Here is a 20,132-nt window from a genome sequence, read left to right on the forward strand (position 1 = left end):
GTATGAATAGTTCTAACCTAAAAATTTGTTCTATGGTAAAATAGCGGTGGAAATTGTACTACATGTAAAAGTGAATCATAAAAGCAAATACAATTTTCTTATTTTATATCTTTTTTACTTTTATAACAAGTTTGATTTCTATATATATATATAACTGTTTTCAATTTAAAGAGAAATTTATTTTCTTAAGAACTTTTCATACAAATTTGAAAAATAACTGTTGTTTTTGGTCTCTTATCTCTATCTTTATCCTTCTATTTTTATGAGACTGTATCGGTTATTTATTTTTAATTTTTGCATTCCTAAGTCTAATTTATGAGCCTTATTAATTTTGTGTGAATAATTTAGAGATATATGAAATCTTGCTATATATACTTTTTGGTACCTACTAGAAGTGCATTCGATCTAATGTGAAAAATTCTTAATTTTAGTAAAATAGTTTGAAATTGCTAAGGCTGGGGCAAACAAAGAAGTTTCTGGAATATACAGGGTAAGCCGCTTCGCAGATATGTGACATCGGGATAATATGTTACATATATAACCCCTTGCACAGTTTCATATTATCTTGTTAAATCTTGTTATTATCTCTTAATATCACTTGCTTTTTATATTTTTGCAAAAATTTTCGCTGGAAATTTTCAGAAAACCTTATTCCTGAACAAAATTTTTTTTGTACTACGAACTGTCGCATTTAAATAAGAAAAATTCCATTTATTTAATTTTATTATTAAGTTTATTTATATTTTACTTCAAATTATTTGTAGTTTGTTTATAATTAATTAAATTAGAGATGTTTGTTAGTTGGTACAAAAGGGTCATAGCTAAGTTTTTGAGTTGTGCTCAGGTTATTATAATTTGAGTTATTATGCTCAATAGTCTCAATTAATGCTATTAGTCTCAATAATCAATTTTCTCTGTTCATAAAGATGGTGGTTGTCCATTTTAAGAATTTTGTTCTTAATTCCAAATATTGCAGACATTCTTTTATTATGCACTAGCTGGTATCCAATCTTTTTGGATATACGTATTGCATATTCCATTTTTATCTGTTTTATATTTTATCCTCTTTCCTACACTCACTTCACAACCACTTTTGTCTCTCTGTTAATCTAACTTATACTATTATTCTTTTAGTTATTAACAATAGTTTCATATCTAAGCAACTCACTTCAGTTATTTTTGCTGAGTCTTTAGTATATTTATATACTTCACCACTGACAATCCTGTAGATTATTCTATTCTCTCTATTCTTTTTTACAAGTTTCTTTGTTATCTCTCCTGTTATTGTCGCATTTAAGTTTGTTGTTATTTCTATGTCATTGAGTTTTTATAGTTGTATTTCAGTTTGTCCTCCATGTGTATTTTTTTAAGTCCAATGTTTTCCTGTGTTCTTCCTGTTTGCTAGTTTTAGCCTATAGTTTGCGCCTTTTTTTATTATCTCATGTTCCAAGTCTATTCTTTCTGCATCTGTCCTAATCACATATCCTGCAGTATCGGGTAATAATATTAATAATATTTAGAACATATGATATCTGTATGATATCCTTTTTAGGAAACCTGTGTGTATATTTTTTCTATTTCTGCTGAATGATGCAATTCCCATACTCTTCTACTATATAACAGAGTTGTCAATGCTTATCACTTTAAAAAATTTTATTGCTGTATTCAAATCACATTTTGTCTACATAATCAGTTTCTAAACTGCCCATTGTTATTTTTGTGTGGCATATAATAATAACTTTGTTACTACTTCAATATTTGGAATGTGCCTGTTTTTATAAATGATACATCCAAGATATATCTCCATTCGACTATTAGTGGTATTCACTTCAATGTGGGTTCTTATACAGTATTTTTATAACTCCATTAATTGTATCTTATAAATGTTTTATATTTCCTTATATCACCAAGTCATCTGCATAATATACATCCCCTACTATTTATTTATGTTCCTTATTAATAAAGTATTTATTTGAAAGTTATAAAATATTGAGTGTTGTATTGAGCCCATAAATAGTATGTATATCTTCTCCTTTGCTCTTGTTACTGTTACCTAAGCCCTTTGGCTGCTACGTCCTCAGTTGTTTTGATCGTAATTATTTTTTTGCAAAGCAATGTTGTGTCTTTTAGCTTGAAGGTACTATTCTTTGCTGTAAAACTTTAAAATTCAAAAGTTGCAAGCTTGTCTGTTTTATATTGTGCAATAAACACTTGTAGTAATCGTTGAGTAAAACTGGCCAAGAGTGGTTAACCTTAACAGTGTTGAGAGCCATTTTAAAATGTGCATATATTTGGAAACGTCAAAAACAGAAAAAGATTATATTTAAAAGGATATGAAAGGAATTTTGAGCATTGTTTTCTTCTTTATGTTTTCAAACTAAAAATAGTATTCTCTAATTCTTAAAGTAATTATTATTCCTAAATTCTTAAATATTATTAAATAATATTATTAAAAATTATTAAATTTAATTAAATGTTGGTTTGACAACATTGAACACTCTTTATTTTTTATCAGCTTCATTCTAGAATATAAGGATTCACAGCTATGAAATATGTCAAAAATTATTCAACAAGCCGCTAGCTTTAATTTTGGATATTTTTATTCTGGTAGAAGTTTACGAAATTCCAAAGGGGAAGCACTTGATTTGTGAAGTAATTGTAGAATTTGATCTTCTTACATGTCTATTAGGCCCATTTCAACATTAGCCATTTTAGAAACTGCCATAGAAGATATTGGAAATCCATCTTCAGGAATTTATATCGCAAAGGGATTGATGATACTAGGTTCCAAACCTGTTGCTAAAATGTTGATGTAATCCTAATTTCCCCAAATTTTCATCTTTATTTTTAAACTGCAATTTAAGGCAAGGAAAATGATTAAAAGTTTCTTTTTTCTTATTTCAAATCATTTTTCCTTCTTAAAAAGTATTTTAAGAAAGATAAAAAATATTTTTTTATCAAAGTATGATAGCGTTTGCGATAGATAATGAATGATCTTGTCCTTTCTTTGCAACGCTATATCTAATATCCTTAAATGTTCCATATCTTTTCATTTACTTATACTCTCATCTTATTCTTCTGGTCTGCAAGTATAACTCTTATAGCTTTTAATGGTGTTCTGTTTTTATTTCTTTAATATATTCCACTTCATTTATCACTTTTAATTTATCTTCATCCCTTTGAGTTCATCTATCTTATTTTGTACTTTCATGTTTTCTTCTTTTTTATATCCATTTTGTTTCCTTATCTCCTATTATTTTTCTCTAGTTTAACGTTTTGCATTAGGTGTAACTAAATATATTATTTGCGTTTCTTATCTTCTTTAATTTGTCTTTCATATTTCTCATTTCCCTAAACATATCTATTTTTTTCAGGATTTCAAATTTCATGCCTTTATTCCCTGTGTTGACAACTATATTTTTTTTTTATTTATACTTGTTGTTATCTATTCTTTGTCTTTTGTTGCCGTTTTGCTGTTTGCGATATGTTTTTGTAATTTTCCTCTTGTGTTTCTTTCCTCTGTCATTTTAGTTATAATTGTCTATTTTCTTGAACTTTCTTTGTTCTATTGTAGTTTCCTATTATCTGTTTTATCTTTTTCTGTTTTTTTATCTAATTCACTGTCACAATTTCTAGTTTCTTACAACATTTTATTGTATTGTCTGGTTTTTCTTTTATTACATTCTATATGTGGGATTCAGCCAACTGTGGAAATTGACAACTGTATGTGAAAAGTAATGAAATAATTCTGGAAATCAATGTTTCTGAAATTTTCTTTCAGATATTACTTTTTATGCTACATTTAAGTGAAATAAATTTTCATTTTTCTATCCTTATTTTGGATTATGAATTACATTTATAATTTCCAGCATAATAATAATAGAAGGAAATGTCACTTTGGTATATAAATTATGGAAAATGATTATTTTTTATATTTATATGCACATTAGGGGAAGTTGAAGTTGAAAAATAGATTATTCGAATCAACATTTTTAATGGAAAATTTGAGAAATTAAAAATTAAAAAATTAATTATTATAATTATTAGAATATTTATCAACATTGGATTCTGAAAGTCTGTTGTGTATATGTTCATTGCTTTTCAATCGTTTATAATATGTATAATGTTTCTTTGGAATAGTTTGAGTTTCATAAATTTTATGTAAATCTTCAACTTTTAAAGTGATATGTGTTTAAAATGATTATATGTTGTTGGAATGGCGATGCCCTCTCTTCTTTTTTTGACATTGACTTTATCAGTTGACTAAAGAAATATCAGTTGACTAAAACCTCTTACATTGTACTCCTTAAAAGATTCATTTTTCTCATAGCAAAACCAGCAAACATTTTACATTGAGATCTTAGGTATTTAAAAATTAACATTAAACCTGACCATGGAAAGTTTTTAGAGGTCTTAGTAGTTTGAGCCCATCCTTTTGTATCATATACTAGAATGTTTCTTGATTTTCTCTTAATTCTGGCATGAACTGAGTCACATTCAAAATTCATTTGTATTGCGTCACATTTGTGGTTCCGGTAAAACCGAACAGCAAAGCATTGCACATTCGTAAATCAAACTAAGAGTATAACGTCGTTCTTATGTAACATAGATATTCTATGTTATTTTGACATAAAATTAAGATCAAAAAGGGGCATTCAATACATACTTTAAGCCAAACAAAAAAGAATTCAAATTTTAAACAAAAAATCAAATTTTCATATTTTCGCTCCTGGCATAAAGGGGACGATATTCATTTTTTTAATTACATAGGGTGTACCACCTAACATTATCACCTGAAATATCTCACTTCTTTTTGACAATATCAAAAAATTCTTCAGGAACAAGTTGAATGGATTTGAAGTGAATATAATCTGACTTGACCAGTTTTTCCATAGGTGAAGGCATAGAGGACATATGGACGTCACCGATATTTCTTTAAATATATTTTTTTATTATATATTTTTAAATATATTATTGGATTCAGCTAAGCATTATCTGTAAAAAAAGTATTAACCTCTTTGTGGTGAAAAACTATTAATTTAACTGATATTTTAACTGATAATTTAGCGTATAAGAGATAAAGAAAAAACGCAAAAAATTTGCCGATTGCCATTTTGAGGATACAGCAGGACTTACTTTCAAGCTTTTTCAAAATATCGAATTCTATTAGAAGTGATTTGAATTTTGACAGTCTTAAAATCCATCGTTTAAAAACTGAAACTTGTTTCGAAACTGAGAATCGAATGCCCATTGCTACTGGCTGCTCGAACTGACCTAGTTAGGCTGTGTAACAAGACTTGTTGGCGCAGAGAGACATTTTGGCCGATTCTTTAACACAGCGTCATAAAGTGCATCATGCAATATGTAAAAAATTAAAAATATATTCTGCATAAAAATAAAATATTTGCACAAAATACTACACATTTGATTGAAATTGTTTGTTTATTATTTACTTAACACTTAGCCAAGAGCGAGCTATACGCTTCTCACCGCACTGGACAAACCAACCTATACGCTGTCCATCGTGCATTTTTCCAAGTAACAAGGACTAATATTCACTATTTGCAAAACAAAGAAGTCTAAAAATCATTTAAGTGGTCAATTATATTTTGCGGTAATGATTTTGTTTAACGATTTCACATATTGTTTATACAAAACATCAAATTAAAAGTATAAAGAATATAGGTAAAATCAAAAACATTAAAGATGACTAAAGATAAATAACACGATTTGAACGCGAAATTAAAAATTCATAATGCATTTTAAATATTTTTTTACAGTGTGGTATCGTTCGATTATAACTTTATTTAGTCATAATTGATAGTGTAACTTTTTAATAAATTTTAAATTTTGAATTGGTGTATTTTATTATATACTGTACTTTATAAAATCAGAAAAGTGTCGCAATTAATTTGGAACAATTCTAAGTAAACAATAGCTGATAATATAAATAACTAATAAACAACAAAAAAAAAAAAAAAAAGAAAACACGTTGCTAAAGTCAAAAAGGGAGTGCTCCGTTCGATCACGCAGCGATGTTCTTCACAGATGGGTGAAATCATCGTTCCGTTGGCTAAGTGTTAATTAACTACAATTTATATTAAACAATATTCATGTCCAAATAAAGTCACAGTGATATAGTATTTATTTATCACCAATTTCAAAATAATGTTGATAATAAATTTAACAAATCGTGTATATTATGTTTATAATATGTATTATCGAGCCAATCCTAGCGGCACTGCAAGGCTAGGTTGACTCATGACAGAGGTGGAGCAAGCTCCTATCCTCCGTCTGATTCCAAAAATCAGTTTAATATTCTGACTTCCCAATGGGAAGTGTATCAGATATTAAGCTGATAAGAACAGATACTACACTTTGATCTTAGCCATAAGGCCGAGAAGCGATAACAAATTGAACTTTGTCTACGAATAGAACATCCCAATGTCCTAAACTTACCAGCGAGAAACAGCATCTTGAAAAAGCCACCTAGCGGTGATATCTCCAAATACCCTTAGTTACAGTAGCGGACAAAAGTTTAAGACGATGATTTGTAAACCGGATTACAAACATCTTATAAGCATATTGTTCTTCTATTCGGTTTATCTCTTTGGAATAACATAGCTGTATGTTTGATCTTCGTAGCCTCAAACCGTCAGTTGTTAAATACAAACAATGTAGGAGTTACAACAGTTAGTTATCGCTTAGCACTTGTAAACGGTAGACATTAGTTCAAGACGATCTGTGTAAAACGTGTGTATGACTACAGTGTTTGAACATTTTGATTCTGGAATGTCAAAATCATTGTTTAGTGTACCTTTTACTGTTTAAAATTCATTTAGGTAGGAACAGACTATGGGTAAATCAAAGAATTTACTTGAAAACGAAAGGGAACAAATCGTAAGGCTGCGGGGAAAATTCGAGGGGTGTCAAACTATTAAGTTTCAAATTTTATGAAGGCGTCAGGGACATTGACAGGTCGAACAGATAATTTTTTTTGTAAACTTCTAAATTGTCTTCCGCTTTTTCCAAAAAGATTATTTGAGTTGCAGTGTTTTTGAAATACAAATACAATATCGTGAAATATATCTGTGGCGGTACTCGACAGCAAAAATACTACCACTCGACACTAACTAGTAGTCGAACGACGGCAGCGCAGTGGTTAGCGCCTTAGGTTAACAATCGTTCGGAACCCGGGTTTCAAATCCCGGCGACCGGAGGTCCGATTTTTCTTCCACGCATCTAAATTAGAAGAAAAATACAGTAGTCAGTACCCCAGCAGCGACATCTATACAATAGCAGCATCAGCAACTACAACTATCACGGCCTATTCACCCTCATATCCAATTTTTTTTTCTTTTTTTTCTCTCCGAGATTACGAGAACGCTATTTACATAATTTAATATGTAATAAAATGTGAAGCTTCGAATGCTTGTTGCAGTCGCGTACTCGCCTTCGTCACCATGGATTCTGTATAGAGTAAGCAAAAGCACTTGAGGATGCAATAAATTAAGCTCCTTTCTATACTATTTCATAGATCAAGGCTAGCAGGTTTCAACAGTTTTGCAAGTGTTATTCTGTGGAAAATGTTGAAAAAAAGAGTAGACTCTAAGGAACAATACTATTATCCATATAGAAATTCGAAGTATAATAATCATTATTTTTAAGTATTAAAACCGTTATTAAATATTTATTTAATCAGTCTTAAATTTGGAGTAAAATCATGAAAAGTTAACAAAAGAATCACGTCTAGACCTTACAAGGATGCCGTAAAGTAACAATGTCATTTGTATTTATACAGCATCAGTCTGTGTCGTAGGGTCATAGTGTCACGGAATCAGTCATCGTTGAGTCGTCTTTCGTATAGAAATTTACTGAAACAATTCTTTTGTCTATCAAGCAATAATTGGTAATGTCTGATAAGTGAAGAACAAAATTTGATTATTAGAAAGTTGATTTCTGAAATTTCTATAAAGGAAGATTGGTTTAGTAAGATAAATATCTTACACAAATGTTTATAAAATGAAAAAATATTCTACTACGTACTAGCTTTGTATGAATAGTTCTAACCTAAAAATTTGTTCTATGGTAAAATAGCGGTGGAAATTGTACTACATGTAAAAGTGAATCATAAAAGCAAATACAATTTTCTTATTTTATATCTTTTTTACTTTTATAACAAGTTTGATTTCTATATATATATATAACTGTTTTCAATTTAAAGAGAAATTTATTTTCTTAAGAACTTTTCATACAAATTTGAAAAATAACTGTTGTTTTTGGTCTCTTATCTCTATCTTTATCCTTCTATTTTTATGAGACTGTATCGGTTATTTATTTTTAATTTTTGCATTCCTAAGTCTAATTTATGAGCCTTATTAATTTTGTGTGAATAATTTAGAGATATATGAAATCTTGCTATATATACTTTTTGGTACCTACTAGAAGTGCATTCGATCTAATGTGAAAAATTCTTAATTTTAGTAAAATAGTTTGAAATTGCTAAGGCTGGGGCAAACAAAGAAGTTTCTGGAATATACAGGGTAAGCCGCTTCGCAGATATGTGACATCGGGATAATATGTTACATATATAACCCCTTGCACAGTTTCATATTATCTTGTTAAATCTTGTTATTATCTCTTAATATCACTTGCTTTTTATATTTTTGCAAAAATTTTCGCTGGAAATTTTCAGAAAACCTTATTCCTGAACAAAATTTTTTTTGTACTACGAACTGTCGCATTTAAATAAGAAAAATTCCATTTATTTAATTTTATTATTAAGTTTATTTATATTTTACTTCAAATTATTTGTAGTTTGTTTATAATTAATTAAATTAGAGATGTTTGTTAGTTGGTACAAAAGGGTCATAGCTAAGTTTTTGAGTTGTGCTCAGGTTATTATAATTTGAGTTATTATGCTCAATAGTCTCAATTAATGCTATTAGTCTCAATAATCAATTTTCTCTGTTCATAAAGATGGTGGTTGTCCATTTTAAGAATTTTGTTCTTAATTCCAAATATTGCAGACATTCTTTTATTATGCACTAGCTGGTATCCAATCTTTTTGGATATACGTATTGCATATTCCATTTTTATCTGTTTTATATTTTATCCTCTTTCCTACACTCACTTCACAACCACTTTTGTCTCTCTGTTAATCTAACTTATACTATTATTCTTTTAGTTATTAACAATAGTTTCATATCTAAGCAACTCACTTCAGTTATTTTTGCTGAGTCTTTAGTATATTTATATACTTCACCACTGACAATCCTGTAGATTATTCTATTCTCTCTATTCTTTTTTACAAGTTTCTTTGTTATCTCTCCTGTTATTGTCGCATTTAAGTTTGTTGTTATTTCTATGTCATTGAGTTTTTATAGTTGTATTTCAGTTTGTCCTCCATGTGTATTTTTTTAAGTCCAATGTTTTCCTGTGTTCTTCCTGTTTGCTAGTTTTAGCCTATAGTTTGCGCCTTTTTTTATTATCTCATGTTCCAAGTCTATTCTTTCTGCATCTGTCCTAATCACATATCCTGCAGTATCGGGTAATAATATTAATAATATTTAGAACATATGATATCTGTATGATATCCTTTTTAGGAAACCTGTGTGTATATTTTTTCTATTTCTGCTGAATGATGCAATTCCCATACTCTTCTACTATATAACAGAGTTGTCAATGCTTATCACTTTAAAAAATTTTATTGCTGTATTCAAATCACATTTTGTCTACATAATCAGTTTCTAAACTGCCCATTGTTATTTTTGTGTGGCATATAATAATAACTTTGTTACTACTTCAATATTTGGAATGTGCCTGTTTTTATAAATGATACATCCAAGATATATCTCCATTCGACTATTAGTGGTATTCACTTCAATGTGGGTTCTTATACAGTATTTTTATAACTCCATTAATTGTATCTTATAAATGTTTTATATTTCCTTATATCACCAAGTCATCTGCATAATATACATCCCCTACTATTTATTTATGTTCCTTATTAATAAAGTATTTATTTGAAAGTTATAAAATATTGAGTGTTGTATTGAGCCCATAAATAGTATGTATATCTTCTCCTTTGCTCTTGTTACTGTTACCTAAGCCCTTTGGCTGCTACGTCCTCAGTTGTTTTGATCGTAATTATTTTTTTGCAAAGCAATGTTGTGTCTTTTAGCTTGAAGGTACTATTCTTTGCTGTAAAACTTTAAAATTCAAAAGTTGCAAGCTTGTCTGTTTTATATTGTGCAATAAACACTTGTAGTAATCGTTGAGTAAAACTGGCCAAGAGTGGTTAACCTTAACAGTGTTGAGAGCCATTTTAAAATGTGCATATATTTGGAAACGTCAAAAACAGAAAAAGATTATATTTAAAAGGATATGAAAGGAATTTTGAGCATTGTTTTCTTCTTTATGTTTTCAAACTAAAAATAGTATTCTCTAATTCTTAAAGTAATTATTATTCCTAAATTCTTAAATATTATTAAATAATATTATTAAAAATTATTAAATTTAATTAAATGTTGGTTTGACAACATTGAACACTCTTTATTTTTTATCAGCTTCATTCTAGAATATAAGGATTCACAGCTATGAAATATGTCAAAAATTATTCAACAAGCCGCTAGCTTTAATTTTGGATATTTTTATTCTGGTAGAAGTTTACGAAATTCCAAAGGGGAAGCACTTGATTTGTGAAGTAATTGTAGAATTTGATCTTCTTACATGTCTATTAGGCCCATTTCAACATTAGCCATTTTAGAAACTGCCATAGAAGATATTGGAAATCCATCTTCAGGAATTTATATCGCAAAGGGATTGATGATACTAGGTTCCAAACCTGTTGCTAAAATGTTGATGTAATCCTAATTTCCCCAAATTTTCATCTTTATTTTTAAACTGCAATTTAAGGCAAGGAAAATGATTAAAAGTTTCTTTTTTCTTATTTCAAATCATTTTTCCTTCTTAAAAAGTATTTTAAGAAAGATAAAAAATATTTTTTTATCAAAGTATGATAGCGTTTGCGATAGATAATGAATGATCTTGTCCTTTCTTTGCAACGCTATATCTAATATCCTTAAATGTTCCATATCTTTTCATTTACTTATACTCTCATCTTATTCTTCTGGTCTGCAAGTATAACTCTTATAGCTTTTAATGGTGTTCTGTTTTTATTTCTTTAATATATTCCACTTCATTTATCACTTTTAATTTATCTTCATCCCTTTGAGTTCATCTATCTTATTTTGTACTTTCATGTTTTCTTCTTTTTTATATCCATTTTGTTTCCTTATCTCCTATTATTTTTCTCTAGTTTAACGTTTTGCATTAGGTGTAACTAAATATATTATTTGCGTTTCTTATCTTCTTTAATTTGTCTTTCATATTTCTCATTTCCCTAAACATATCTATTTTTTTCAGGATTTCAAATTTCATGCCTTTATTCCCTGTGTTGACAACTATATTTTTTTTTTATTTATACTTGTTGTTATCTATTCTTTGTCTTTTGTTGCCGTTTTGCTGTTTGCGATATGTTTTTGTAATTTTCCTCTTGTGTTTCTTTCCTCTGTCATTTTAGTTATAATTGTCTATTTTCTTGAACTTTCTTTGTTCTATTGTAGTTTCCTATTATCTGTTTTATCTTTTTCTGTTTTTTTATCTAATTCACTGTCACAATTTCTAGTTTCTTACAACATTTTATTGTATTGTCTGGTTTTTCTTTTATTACATTCTATATGTGGGATTCAGCCAACTGTGGAAATTGACAACTGTATGTGAAAAGTAATGAAATAATTCTGGAAATCAATGTTTCTGAAATTTTCTTTCAGATATTACTTTTTATGCTACATTTAAGTGAAATAAATTTTCATTTTTCTATCCTTATTTTGGATTATGAATTACATTTATAATTTCCAGCATAATAATAATAGAAGGAAATGTCACTTTGGTATATAAATTATGGAAAATGATTATTTTTTATATTTATATGCACATTAGGGGAAGTTGAAGTTGAAAAATAGATTATTCGAATCAACATTTTTAATGGAAAATTTGAGAAATTAAAAATTAAAAAATTAATTATTATAATTATTAGAATATTTATCAACATTGGATTCTGAAAGTCTGTTGTGTATATGTTCATTGCTTTTCAATCGTTTATAATATGTATAATGTTTCTTTGGAATAGTTTGAGTTTCATAAATTTTATGTAAATCTTCAACTTTTAAAGTGATATGTGTTTAAAATGATTATATGTTGTTGGAATGGCGATGCCCTCTCTTCTTTTTTTGACATTGACTTTATCAGTTGACTAAAGAAATATCAGTTGACTAAAACCTCTTACATTGTACTCCTTAAAAGATTCATTTTTCTCATAGCAAAACCAGCAAACATTTTACATTGAGATCTTAGGTATTTAAAAATTAACATTAAACCTGACCATGGAAAGTTTTTAGAGGTCTTAGTAGTTTGAGCCCATCCTTTTGTATCATATACTAGAATGTTTCTTGATTTTCTCTTAATTCTGGCATGAACTGAGTCACATTCAAAATTCATTTGTATTGCGTCACATTTGTGGTTCCGGTAAAACCGAACAGCAAAGCATTGCACATTCGTAAATCAAACTAAGAGTATAACGTCGTTCTTATGTAACATAGATATTCTATGTTATTTTGACATAAAATTAAGATCAAAAAGGGGCATTCAATACATACTTTAAGCCAAACAAAAAAGAATTCAAATTTTAAACAAAAAATCAAATTTTCATATTTTCGCTCCTGGCATAAAGGGGACGATATTCATTTTTTTAATTACATAGGGTGTACCACCTAACATTATCACCTGAAATATCTCACTTCTTTTTGACAATATCAAAAAATTCTTCAGGAACAAGTTGAATGGATTTGAAGTGAATATAATCTGACTTGACCAGTTTTTCCATAGGTGAAGGCATAGAGGACATATGGACGTCACCGATATTTCTTTAAATATATTTTTTTATTATATATTTTTAAATATATTATTGGATTCAGCTAAGCATTATCTGTAAAAAAAGTATTAACCTCTTTGTGGTGAAAAACTATTAATTTAACTGATATTTTAACTGATAATTTAGCGTATAAGAGATAAAGAAAAAACGCAAAAAATTTGCCGATTGCCATTTTGAGGATACAGCAGGACTTACTTTCAAGCTTTTTCAAAATATCGAATTCTATTAGAAGTGATTTGAATTTTGACAGTCTTAAAATCCATCGTTTAAAAACTGAAACTTGTTTCGAAACTGAGAATCGAATGCCCATTGCTACTGGCTGCTCGAACTGACCTAGTTAGGCTGTGTAACAAGACTTGTTGGCGCAGAGAGACATTTTGGCCGATTCTTTAACACAGCGTCATAAAGTGCATCATGCAATATGTAAAAAATTAAAAATATATTCTGCATAAAAATAAAATATTTGCACAAAATACTACACATTTGATTGAAATTGTTTGTTTATTATTTACTTAACACTTAGCCAAGAGCGAGCTATACGCTTCTCACCGCACTGGACAAACCAACCTATACGCTGTCCATCGTGCATTTTTCCAAGTAACAAGGACTAATATTCACTATTTGCAAAACAAAGAAGTCTAAAAATCATTTAAGTGGTCAATTATATTTTGCGGTAATGATTTTGTTTAACGATTTCACATATTGTTTATACAAAACATCAAATTAAAAGTATAAAGAATATAGGTAAAATCAAAAACATTAAAGATGACTAAAGATAAATAACACGATTTGAACGCGAAATTAAAAATTCATAATGCATTTTAAATATTTTTTTACAGTGTGGTATCGTTCGATTATAACTTTATTTAGTCATAATTGATAGTGTAACTTTTTAATAAATTTTAAATTTTGAATTGGTGTATTTTATTATATACTGTACTTTATAAAATCAGAAAAGTGTCGCAATTAATTTGGAACAATTCTAAGTAAACAATAGCTGATAATATAAATAACTAATAAACAACAAAAAAAAAAAAAAAAAGAAAACACGTTGCTAAAGTCAAAAAGGGAGTGCTCCGTTCGATCACGCAGCGATGTTCTTCACAGATGGGTGAAATCATCGTTCCGTTGGCTAAGTGTTAATTAACTACAATTTATATTAAACAATATTCATGTCCAAATAAAGTCACAGTGATATAGTATTTATTTATCACCAATTTCAAAATAATGTTGATAATAAATTTAACAAATCGTGTATATTATGTTTATAATATGTATTATCGAGCCAATCCTAGCGGCACTGCAAGGCTAGGTTGACTCATGACAGAGGTGGAGCAAGCTCCTATCCTCCGTCTGATTCCAAAAATCAGTTTAATATTCTGACTTCCCAATGGGAAGTGTATCAGATATTAAGCTGATAAGAACAGATACTACACTTTGATCTTAGCCATAAGGCCGAGAAGCGATAACAAATTGAACTTTGTCTACGAATATAACATCTCAATGTCCTAAACTTACCAGCGAGAAACGGCTTCTTGAAAAAGCCACCTAGCGGTGATATCTCCAAATACTCTAGCCTGATCTCACTATACTGACTTTTAGCGATTTTCGGCATACAGTCTATTCCGTCCGCGAAGCGTTATTTTCCGCCTTCTTATATACTATGAACAACGTCGATCTTTTTGTGATGGCAAAATTACAAGAGTATCCTGAAGCTCAAGTGTGTAGATGATAAAATTCATTATAATATTCGTTTAAATCTCATCCTATATTTTGCTCGCAGACTTTAGTAACATAGCGTGCTTTTGTTTCTTCTTCCTCTTTTTTGTCTAATTTCGTAAAATATTAGCTCTAATAAAATTAACTATAGATAAATCCTTTAAATCTCAGTCGTAGAACCGCGTCTCAGAAACTGCGAATCTGTTATCGTAGAAATAGTCTAATCTTTTTTATATCAAATGTTGTCTGTGTCCTACATTTTCCATATCCTGCACAAAGTCGTACAATTTATCACAAAATTTTCAAACGTGATTGCAGATTAAGATATAATACAGTACATAAAATTTGATCTCTTCCCGAAGTTAATTTGAAGTTAAATTGATTTGTAGTACTTTTCTTGATAACTCTACATTCGTTCTTCTATATCGAAACAAATAAAGATAATAAAACTATAATACTTGATAAAGTGCACCATGAAATCTTTAAATAGTTAAAAATATATTTTATATAAAAATAAAATATTTACACAAAATATTAGTACATTTGATTGAAATTGTTTGACTGTTAGTCACTTAATTAGCTACAATTTATATTAGGCATTATGCAGGTCTAAGAATATCACAATGGAAACACATATTATTGTATTTTACTTGGATTGCATTAGGTTAATTAACGTACAATAAAGCTTTCCAATTCTGACTATTCTTGGATCTGCAGAATATACAAATGTAGTTAATATAAATTTTTAGTAGTTAAAGAAAGTAGTAAATAAATAATTTGAGTCAGATATATTAATGTTTTCTGTAAGTATTTTATTTAAATACGTTAAATATGTATTTAAATATTTTTGACTTCTACATATTACACAGTGCACTTAATAATGCTGTGTTAAAAAATCGGCCTAGATATCTGCTTACGGGAGTATCTTGTTGCATGAACGAAATGAAGGCACATGTATGTATGGCACCTTACCTCATACAAGTCGTATAGAGCAAGACTTTGACACTTGACCACGTAAACAATCCTACGTAAACAAATCCTATTAAACGTTAAACCTGCTTAAAAAGCGCTATATATATAATTTTCGGGTAAAAAGTATAATGTTTCCTCTAATCATCTATCTCTATAAATAATTAATAAGCAGAAGCTCATATTAGCAATGTTTATGCAGATTTCATACACACACTGGTCCTCAACTGCACAGAACAAAATCATACACGCACCGCGAATGTTCTAAAAATCGTAATCTTTTTATGTTACTTTTTATGTTTTATGTTAAATGTTCAATATGATCTTATCTGGAGCTTAAAAGAGTCGTACAATGAAGCCGCACATTTCACCGTTGTTTCGTGAAGTAAAACACTAACGCAATGATGAAATTTTTTTATTTGAAATCTTTTGTTAATAAAAATTTCATTAACACATTGGTGAGATTTTCCTGGTGGCACAAAAATGGCACAAAACACGATACTATTATATTGGTGCTATATAGATAAGAAAATTGTAGAGTTAAATAACATACGATATGATACGATACGATGCGTTTCGCACAATTATCGCCTCTGGAATGCTGAGAATAACGGAAAACTGGCTGCTCTCGGCTATTGTTAATTATTACGAATAACACTAACGTTCGTATGAAGTATAAACATGTATGATCTCGGAACTTCTTGAATTCGGCACACTGTCTGGGAAAATAAGGTCTTAGTTCCTCCCGTGATTAGAATGAATTCACTACCTGCTGTGTTAGTAGCAGCCTCCTAAATTTTTGTTCTACGCCAATTAGGAACCGAGACAATTTCTTTTTAAGGAAAATGCAATTTTGGGGGAAACAAAACTTTTTCTGTTAAAAATTAGAAAAAGCACGATATACAGAACTCTAGTTGAAGTAACAGCAAAACAAGTTTCAGTTATGCAGATTTTAATCGATGTAAATCCAAAAGAATTTTCCCAAATTTTATGACTATAATTTTGTAACAGTCTTCTTAACTAATGGATACATAACATTATCGATATATCGGATTAAAAAATCTTTTACCCACGAAATAGAAAGAGAAAGAAAAGGAAGATAAAGTAAAAAAAAAGTGCAGAAGAGGAACAGTGGAGGTGAGAACGTATGAAAAAGGTCGAAACTAACATTCGGTATATATTAATTGGCCAAAAGATTGCCGGTTGAGATCCTTTTTCCTTGCAAAATAGTTGCACTGGCTCGTCTAATTCATTACGACTACCATCGGCTGAACAATTGGAACATTTTGGTATTATTTACCGTCGCTCCTCCTGTTCCATCTCTACCACGCTCCGCTTATCGTTTCTCGTCTTTATACGATATGCTTGTTTCAATTTACGATTTAGAAATATTCATAGGTTTCGCGGCTGGTCTCGTTACGAGTTTTTGTGACATCAGCTGAGTGTTATGCGATGATTTTCGCGCTTTAGGCGACGTCCGCTTACGCACTAGAACTTCTGACGCGTGTGGAACTCAACAGTTAGCGTGAAACATATATGGAATATTATAATACTTCGAGTATGTTATAAATATTTATAATTATTCCATGGATTTTGGAAATCTTACTAAATACGAAGGATTGGAATTGTAAAGGAATAAAATACAAAAACTTTGGGATTGACAAATTTAGAATCTTAATGCTTGAGATGCCAAAATTTAAAAGTTCAAAAAAAAATTTCGGAATCCAGAAGCTAAAAATCGTTGAATCAATTAAATTTATCAAAGTAAATTTATTAAATAACTTACGGAATAATAAAAAATAAAAATTGTTACAATAGTAGATATAACAAATTATAAGCTAGAAATAATGAAGATATAATAGTTTAAGAAATAACAATAGAAAGTAAACTGAACAGAAAGAAGATTAGGAAATTAGTAGCTATGGATGACGTTATATACAGATAGCTTAAACGTATAACAGAGCTACGAAAAAAGGTCGGCAGCATCACAAGAGCGGTTAGAGTTTATATACGCAAACGATTTTTTTTTTTTTTTTTTTTATTGATTGTTTGTTAAATTTTTACAATTTGTCCAGAAGGACATTTGGTAAAATATTATAGCTTAGAGAATAAAAGAATAAAAAAAAAAAATAAAAAATAAAAAAATAAATAAAAAAATAAATAAAATATAGCATGTGGATGGTTACCCCCAGCGGGGTTCCATCTTCTAGGTTTCCTATTGCATCTCTATTTCGAGGTCTGCGGGATGCTTCCTCTTCAGTCTTCTTTCTATTTTGGTTTTATTTGTTTCAGCAGCCAGCTGGTTTGGGTGTGCTGCAAGTCTTTCTTTGTACTTTTTTGCGTATCTAGCGATTTCCTCTTTGACCGTTGGAATTTTTAGATCTTTTCGTAGGTCTTCATTTCTGACGTACCATGGAGAGTTAACTATTGTCCTTAAAATTTTTGCTTGCTCTACTTCTATTTTGCTTATGTGACTCATTGCTGCCGTCCCCCATAATGGGACTCCGTATGTCCAGATTGGTTTGATTATTGTTTTGTATATATTTAGTTTATTCATTGTGCTTAATTTAGATTTTCTATTGATTAACCAGTACATCTACTTCCTTTTTGCACTTATTCTGTTTATTATTGATTTTATATGGTGCTTCCATGTAAGGCGTGTGTCTAAATTTATTCCTAGATATTTGACTTGCTTTGTTTGTGCTATGTGGGCGCCGTTCAGTTGAATATCTGGTGTTTTTCCTTTTCTAAGTGTAAATGTTATGTGGTTGCACTTGCTGGTGTTCGCTTTTATTTGTTTGTTTTGCAGCCATTTTTCTATTTTTGTAATGTGTTCTTGTAGTAGTGCGGCGGCCGTTTCTAGATTTGCATGCCTCACTAGTATGGCCGTATCGTCCGCAAACGTCAGTGTTTTACTGTTGACAGTTGTTGGTATATCTGCCGTGTATAGTGTGTATAATATTGGTCCTAAGACATTTCCTTGCGGTACTCCTGCCTTGATGTCCTTAATTTCAGAGTATGCATCATTTATTTTTACTACAAAGGTTCTGTTGTTTAAGTAAGATTTGAGTAGTTTGTTCTGGAAATTGCTTTTTGATTGTTTGAAGAAGTTTTTCATGGTTAACTTTGTCGAATGCTTTTTCGATATCCATAAAGAGTGCTGTGCAGTATTGTTTTGTTTCAAGCGACTGTAAGATTTCATTGACGAGTCTATGCATTTGTTCTATTGTGGAGTGTTTATTCCTGAATCCAAATTGATGGTTCGGTATTAGTTTTTCTTTTTCTATTCTTGGTTTTAAGCGGTTATATATTATTTTCTCTAATAATTTGGAATACGCAGGTAGTAATGATATCGGCCTGTAGGATGCAGTTAGATGTGGGTTTTTGTTTGGTTTGGGTAACATTACTATCTGTGCTATTTTCCATAGTGTAGGAAAGTACTGTATTCTCAGAATTGCGTTAAATATTATCGTTGTTAGTCTTATTGCCTTTGGGGGAAGGTTTTTTAAGATTTTCCCATTGATCAAGTCAAATCCTGGTGCTTTACTTGTCTTTGTTGCCTCAATTAAGTTTGTAACTTCTTGCGCTGTTGTGCTGAGTATGGTGCAGCGTTTATCAGTTGTGTTGCTGGCATTTTCCACTTCTTCATTTGTTTGCCATCCAGGGATGCTGTTATTAATTTCGTAGGGCGAAAATATATTTTGTAGGTGCTTTGAGAATTCTTCTGCCTGCTCTTCGTTGGTTCTGGCTCATGTTTTGTCCATTTTTCTGATTGCTGGGATTGTTTTTATTGTTTTCTTAATTTTGTTAGTGACTTTCCATAGGGAGTAGGTGGTATTCTCATGCGCGGATAGTGATTCGATGAATTTTGAGAATTCGTTATTATGATGTTCCCTTATTTTATTCTTTAGTTCCTTTGCAAGTTTATTTAGGTTTTTCTTGTTTTCTCGTGTTCTCTGTTTTTGCCATTTTGTTTTCTCTTTTCTTTTTTCCCTGATTTTGTCTAGGATGTCCTGCGGAATAATTTTTGATTGCCTGCTATTTGTTTCATAGGTGGTGGTTGCCCACGCTGCTTCCTGTATTATTTCTGTCAAAGTTGCTACTGCCTGCTCAATGTGTTCAGTTGTTTTCAACGGGATATTGCAGTTGATTTTGTTTTCGATTAGCTCTTTGAAAGTTTGCCAATTGGTTTGCAAAGCAACTCTGACTTGTTATAAAGTAGTGGTTTGCTTGTATATTCTATTATAATTGGTGTATGGTCGGGGTTAAGCTCGAGGCTGGTTGTTATTTTTAATTTGCTTACATTTAGCCCTTTTGTTACTGCAAAATCCAACAGGTCAGGTATTTTATTGGAGTCTGTCGGCCAGTACGTTGGTTTTCCTGTAGATAGTACGTTGAGCTTGCTGCTTCTAATGTATTTTTCTAATGTTCTACCTCTCGGCGTGTTAAT

At 30.0% G+C, this 20,132-nt stretch overlaps 2 non-coding genes across 2 annotated transcripts; both read right to left on the minus strand.

Annotated features, from left to right (window-relative positions):
* Positions 1–6,216: 6,216 nt before the first annotated feature.
* Positions 6,217–6,408, minus strand: LOC139995370 (U2 spliceosomal RNA). The gene has a single exon (XR_011801965.1). It is a non-coding gene; the product is annotated as a U2 spliceosomal RNA (small nuclear RNA).
* Positions 6,409–14,269: 7,861 nt separating this feature from the next.
* LOC139995371 (U2 spliceosomal RNA) lies at positions 14,270–14,461 on the minus strand. Its single transcript, XR_011801966.1, has one exon. It is a non-coding gene; the product is annotated as a U2 spliceosomal RNA (small nuclear RNA).
* Between the last annotated feature and the right edge of the window lie 5,671 nt (positions 14,462–20,132).

This window comes from Bombus fervidus, chromosome 15, assembly GCF_041682495.2.
Source record: "Bombus fervidus isolate BK054 chromosome 15, iyBomFerv1, whole genome shotgun sequence".
In the NCBI taxonomy this organism is placed as follows: Eukaryota; Metazoa; Arthropoda; class Insecta; order Hymenoptera; family Apidae; genus Bombus; species Bombus fervidus.